The sequence below is a fragment of the Equus quagga genome, chromosome 22 (genome assembly GCF_021613505.1).
Source record: "Equus quagga isolate Etosha38 chromosome 22, UCLA_HA_Equagga_1.0, whole genome shotgun sequence".
NCBI lineage: Eukaryota > Metazoa > Chordata > Mammalia > Perissodactyla > Equidae > Equus > Equus quagga.
Genome location: NC_060288.1, coordinates 30,470,389 through 30,476,865, shown reverse-complemented (window position 1 = coordinate 30,476,865; position 6,477 = coordinate 30,470,389). Strand labels below are relative to the sequence as shown.

At 43.1% G+C, this 6,477-nt stretch overlaps 1 long non-coding RNA gene across 1 annotated transcript in view; it reads left to right on the top strand.

The window, feature by feature from the left end:
* Window positions 1-51: 51 nt before the first annotated feature.
* Window positions 52-6,477, top strand: part of LOC124231764 (uncharacterized) — a 60,337-nt gene continuing 53,911 nt past the window's right edge. The window contains exons 1-3 of the long non-coding RNA XR_006886669.1: window positions 52-229; window positions 899-1,100; window positions 2,645-2,777. This is a non-coding gene — a long non-coding RNA (uncharacterized LOC124231764). The remainder of the gene's footprint in view (window positions 230-898; window positions 1,101-2,644; window positions 2,778-6,477) is intronic.

Sequence of the window (6,477 nt, the reverse complement as noted above, 5' to 3'; positions counted from 1 at the left end):
CGAGCCCGGCTGCCCTCCCCTCGTGCTTTCCCTCGGAAGCGCTCTTCCGCGAGCTCCCCACGGCCCTCGCCTCCTCCCCGGCGCCCCACCTTCCCCCTCCCCCTCGCCCTCTCTGCCCCCCTCCCTCCGTCCCCGGAGCCGGCGGCCCGAGATGCAAGTTCATCCAGGGGCTGGCAGTCCGCGGGTCCAGCCTTGACGGTACCACGCTGGGCAGTGGGAGCGAGCGAAAGTAGGTGAACTGGGGAGGAGGGGGCCGAGCCCTGGTCCTCGGCAGCTCCCGGGCTTCTGTCCTGCACCCGGCACGCCTGGCCCTTAGCGCCCTGCTCCAGGTTGGGGAATAATAACCCCGGAGCTCTAAAAGGTCTGAGAAAGTCATCACAATGGCGGAGACGCCGCTGGGACCTTGGAACCAGCAGTGGCCCCCTGGGTCCCTAAATCTGGGTGACTTAAGGGTGCCTGGTGAAGCAAGAACGCAGGAGTCCTCACAACGCGGTGCAGGCTGTTGGGATGGATGCTAATGATCCCTGTGGAATCCCAAACTTCTGGCAGATGGGGGAGAGGGGCAGGATCTTCATGGAGCGTAAAGACACACAGTGTCAGTTCTGCAAGAAGCTGGGTTTAAATGAGAAAGGGGGTGATAAAGAGAGACATGTGTTTAACATATTTGTAGGAATTGACATCTGCAGAAAAGTGACTGCATTTCCCCATTGGAAAATCACCCAGGGGCTGCATTGCGGTGCTGATTGCACTGGCTGTCTCCCTCCTTGGAGTAGAGAGGACAGGTTGCAGACGACCAAGCTGAGCGATTTCAACAGTGTGCAAAATGTGAAAAGTCTCACTTTTATTCCCCAGCTACATTTAAATACACTGATCATAAAATCTTGTCTTTCTTATCTAGTTCAACTCTCTACAAGTTCTGAAGCTCCCCTCACCATCATTTCTTTGAAGGCTTAAATACCTCCGGGGACAAGGAACCCTCTGCTCTGTGTGCTCTCCATTTGCCGTTTGATGGTCAACATTACTGAAAAGTATTTCCTTCCAACTATTCATTGGTTTTAACTTCTGGACTTTACACAACAAATCCGATCTAACTTCCACATGTGAGTTCTTCAAATATTTTGAAAATATCTGTCATGTTCTCCTATGCTAGCTTTCCTCCCAGCTAAATATCCCCCTAACTTTTTAAAAATGGCCACTCCAAGTTCCCTCGTCAACCATAATCTAATTTTTCCCTGTTCTTCCTATACGATACTGCTCAGAACATAACTCAGGAGTTAGAGTGTTCCAGCAAGCATGCAGAAAGGGTCTTCCTTGTCCAGACATCAGGCTTTTGTTGATACAGCCTCGGATCGGGTTTATTTTCTGGCAGCCAAATCACAGTGTTGACTCACACTACACTTAAAATCAACGAAGTTCCTCAAGAATGTTTCATGTGTACTGCTGTTTGGTCACGTCCACGTTACCCTGCACTTGTGAAATTGGCTTCCTGTGCCCAAGATTGGAGCTTGGCTGTTTATCTTCCTTAAATTCTATCCTTTCAGAGTCAGTCCGTCATCACAGCTTGTTGAGATGATTTAAAACGCTGACGCCGTCAGTGTAGTATTCTTCTTGCTGTCTTCCTGCTATATGCATATTTGATCAATCTGCCATCCATGTTTGTCTTCAGATACTAATAAAGCTGTGAAAAGGGACGAGCTAAGGATAAGACTGGAGTAGGAATTAAGTAGAAACTGGGCCTTCCTTTTAACCATTTGCTATTACTGTGATTCTCAACTTTGATTGCACTTGGAATACTAAAAGGAGATTTCAAAAACACGCATGCTTGAGTGCACCCTCAAAGATTCTGGTTTAATTGGTCTGGGGTAAGACGTGGACTTCAGGATCGTAACAGGCAACCACATTGAGAATCTCAGGCATTTCCAACACTCATGAGGCTTAGGAGAGTGTCAAGAGTACAAAATCAACAAAATCAAAATGTATGAAAAATGTATCATGGTGACTGTCTTATTTGTTTTATTTGGAATACAGCAGTAAGTGCATGGGGACTTTATATGATTTGATGCTATATTGCTAGTCTGAAATGTTTATGATGATTATTTTTTTAATCTAATTTTCCTTTGATTAGTATATAATGCCCATTTTTGTAACTTCTATTTTTAGTTGAAATTTTTTTTTCTCGTATTAAAATCGTAGTCTTGGAGAATTAAGGCCATCTGTGAATATGACTTAGATAAAATGATAGACTACTTATGTCCATGTTGTTTAGTTGTTAACCTGGGAAAGATAAGATTGCAAACTAGTAATTGAATCCACTGTTTGCTTCCGGGAGTGCCCTCAGATCAATATATGAAAGACAGTGATCTCACTCTGGCAAACAGCTTGCTTATCAATAACAGTTTACCTAAGAAGACCCTTACTTACTTGTGTCAACCAATCCTAAACTAGTACATCATGAACTTTGCCCAGTCCTACTCAGTTCCTCACTTTGAAAGACCCACCTTAACCTACGTGAATCCAGACCCCAAAGTCCTACAGTTATTCCATTTCTACTTACCTCTTCTGAGACACTGCTAAGACTCTGTCAAAATGATGTTCTCCCTTCCTGCAGTAGGTTCTACTAAATGTAACTTTTGTTTATTAAAAGGTTTTTGGTGATAGTTTGGGGAGTTCAACAGCCTGGTAGTCCCACCAAGAGCCCATTGATACCTCTCTTGCTGCATGAAGCCCAAGACCCTCAATTCAGGAATAAGGGAGCCACTGGGGCCTACAGTGATGGGGTAAGTCTCACCTTAGTTCTCAGTTCTAATTTCTTTCCGTCAAACTACCAAACGCTAAGTGTATTTTGTCCCCTAAGATTCTCTTTCAGGAATCCTTTGATTATTTGATCAGATTTGAAAATACAGATCCCTGGTGGAAAGCAAGGTTGCTTTTTGTCACTCCTCTTTTCATTATTTTCTGTTGGTAGTTGATAGCAGGAACTTCATGTCCAAACCCAACATTTTCCCAGAACTTCACATTTGTCAGGTTTGCTGTTGGAGACTGCCTAGCCATTAGGCTGGGGAGCCAAGACATAAGGGGAACTTGCCACCTATTTGGCTGGCCCTCGCCAGGCTGTCATGTGTTTGTCTCCGGTGAAACCCAAGTTCATGTCTCCTGCAGGCCAGATTCCTGCCTCTTGCATGTGTTTACACTCTAAGTAATACACGTGAGTCTCTTTCTAAATGGCAGAATTTTACCCACAATAGTTTAGAATTTCAGTGGCCAGTTTGGGAAACTTTTCATAAGAACAAAATTGAGAAGTGTCTTAGAGCGACAACAGAATAAAATTCCAAACATTCGATGATCTGTGTTTTTTGATTGATACTGATACGAGAAAGCTCGCAAGAGAAATTCAGGTTCCACAATTGCCTCTCTGAGTCTTCTGTGGAGGAGACAAATGAAAACTGTGAAAGACTATCTCTGTTTTAGGTCTGCCCAAATCACAACTCGAACCTAAAAGCTTTTGTCTTACTATTCCTCTTCTTCCGTGCGGGGCCCTCTGTTATCTCCTGCCCAGCGCTCTTTCTGACCAGCTTCCCTTTCGTTCTGGCCAGCCAGAAACTCTGAAAGCTGAGCTGGCTTTGAAAGTTAACCGGATCACAACAAGCCCCTTATGGTAGAATTGAAGCCCTGGTCGCAGTCTGAGCTGAGAGTGACTTTCAAAGACTTTCCAAAGCCTATGCGAGGTGGGCAGAAATTTAGAGAGCCATTTGCAATAGTTCCAGAAACGTGAAGTTCAGGGTTCTCAGTTCTACATTTATTGATTTATATGTTATTAGGAACCTCATATGGAATAAAATTGAATGAAAGAGGCATGAATACTTTGTAATACCTTGCGAATACCTTGAGTATGACTTGAGACCTCCAATCTCATAATAAAACCACAGGAATTTAGATAAACTATAAATATAAGACAGTATTTTGGGGAACCACGCCCCAAAACAACCAAAAGAAGTCATTGGAGACCTTAGGGACAGACTCTAAGAGGGTTAGAAAACATTTAGGTGTAGATCTTGCAGCAAATACAACCACAGCTCTTTCCTCATTTTCTCTGAATGGCCTTAAGTCAGAAATAGGGGATTTAATATACAAACAAAAACTGGAATGGAAAATAGTCCTGTTACCAGACTTCCAAACCCTCAAAGAGCAAAACTAAAGGGGAAAAAAGGAAGTGGGAAATCAATGAAGCTGCTCCAATCGCGTATCAAGCACTCAGTTTCCCATTTGCCCTTAAACTCCCGGAGACTCTTACTGAGGAACATTCTCTGTGACACGACACCTGGTCTGGAGTATGAAAAGAGTTCTTGAAAACGGTTGCATGAGGATAATCGCTGATACCTTCAGAATGGCTGTTTGGTGTCATCAGAAGCCTTCAGCTGGAACTTTGCAAACATTTTACACAAAGTTACCCACCCCAAGGAGGACAAATTGATCACTTTCTTTATCAGTGTTGATGAGAAAAAAATTTCTTTTTTTTGAGGAAGATTAGCCCTGAGCTAACTACTGCCAATCCTCCTCTTTTTGCAGAGGAAGACTGGCCCTGAGCTAACATCTGTGCCCATCTTCCTCTACTTTATACATGGGACTCCTACCACATCATGTCTTTTGCCAAGCGGTGCCGTGTCCGCATCTGGGATCCGAACCGGCAAACCCCCGGCTGCTGAGAAGGGAACATGCAAACTTAACCACTGCCCCACCGGGCTGGCCCCTGATGAGAAAATTTTTTTAGGGTTGCTGAGGATGTCTCTGTTTGCACATCTCATCTGCACCAGATTAATCCTGGTAAAACTGTAAAGATGGGGCACGGAGAAGAACCCAAGTCTAAGGGTGCCTTTCAACACTTAGAAATGGGCTTACACAATTACACCTTGCTATGAAGTTTGAATATTCTAGTCAATATTTGCTCATTTTCAGGGTGGAACAAAACTTTTGTTTGCTGAAAAGGTATTGTTCCGACAGTACCAAAAAAGTTACTTAACTTTGTGTTTTCAACCTGGGGAATTTCAACATCCCTCTCCAGTAATAGAGGCACTCATGGTGCTGGGATAGTTACTAAAAAAACTTTGCAAAGCCTTACTGTTTACTCAGAAATTTTACTGTCCCTGCCACTCTCGATCCTCAGGAAAGCAGAGAAGGTCAGTGGTATTTTTAAACTCGAATGAGCACTCGTTGACTCTTACCCTAAGAACATGTCACAGGTCTCCCTTCATGGTCACGTATTTCTCACCCAATTTTGGGCTGTACCTTTTCTTTGGGCAGGTGTGGCAAAACTCTGCAAGGGACTCATGCAATATGATCAGTCTTATCACCAACAGGTACGAGTTGCATTAACTTCATGTTCTCCCAAGTGGCGTCTACATGATCTAAAAAGTAGACTTTATCATCTGGAAAAGACATATAAAAAAAAAAAATGCTTAGGATTCACAGTGGAAAGGAGCTCTCAGGTACTTTTGACCACTAGTACAGCAGTTAAACTTGAGAAAGTACCTAGATTTATGTGTCCCAGCTAAAAAGATGCAAGTTTAACCCACTTACAACAGGATGGACCTTCCTTTAGGATATTTAAAATTAGAGATTCTTAATTTTTTAGAAGCAGATGGTGTTTGGATGGAGAGAGCTTCCACCAGAGAGTTTTATGTCGAGGTGGCAACTGCGGGACAAGGTCGGCTTCACCCAAGACCTACAGAACTATATTTAGGTGACTGTGTCCAGGCTTGAATCTGTAGGCTTTTTTTTTCCTCCTTAGCTATATTCTTTCATAATTGTAGGCTTAAGGCTCTGGATAGTTAACCAACGATTGTTATTTCTTAACCAGTGAAAAGTCAAGGTCTCTAACTGTAATATTGCTTTCTCTATCTTTATTCATTCCTTGCTATGACTAAAATATGGGAGCAATGTGTGCATGATTTGTCCAAAAAAAACAATAAAGCTCTGTGTTTTGCACACATTTCCCTGCAAGTGCCAACCAGCTGGTGCCAGTCTTTTGTTGTGAAATATTTGGTTTCACCCATAGTTGGACCCAATCATGAATTGGCTTTTTATATGGAAGAGAACATAAGAGGACAGGTAACCAAAATTAAAACTCCTTTAGAAAGAAAGGTTTCTGACTCCACTGAAACCACACTCGAAGACCATTTCTCAGAGATAAAGTCTGTAAACAAGCTTTCATGGAGGAGAGACTCAGAGAGGGAACAAGGAACAGATGGTTTGTGTTTAAGACCTGTCTCGCATTCACAGACCTTACAAAGGCGGCTGACTATGGGAGTCCCTCTTGATTGCCTGTCAGTTCGACCCTGAGTGACCTTTGGTAAACCTCTCCTCACCACGTGGGGCTTGTGTGAATACTAAATTAGTTAATATATGTAAAGAACTTAATACTTGGTCTTTAATAGTCTCTCAAATTTTGGATAGAACATGCATAATAATTCTGAATAAATA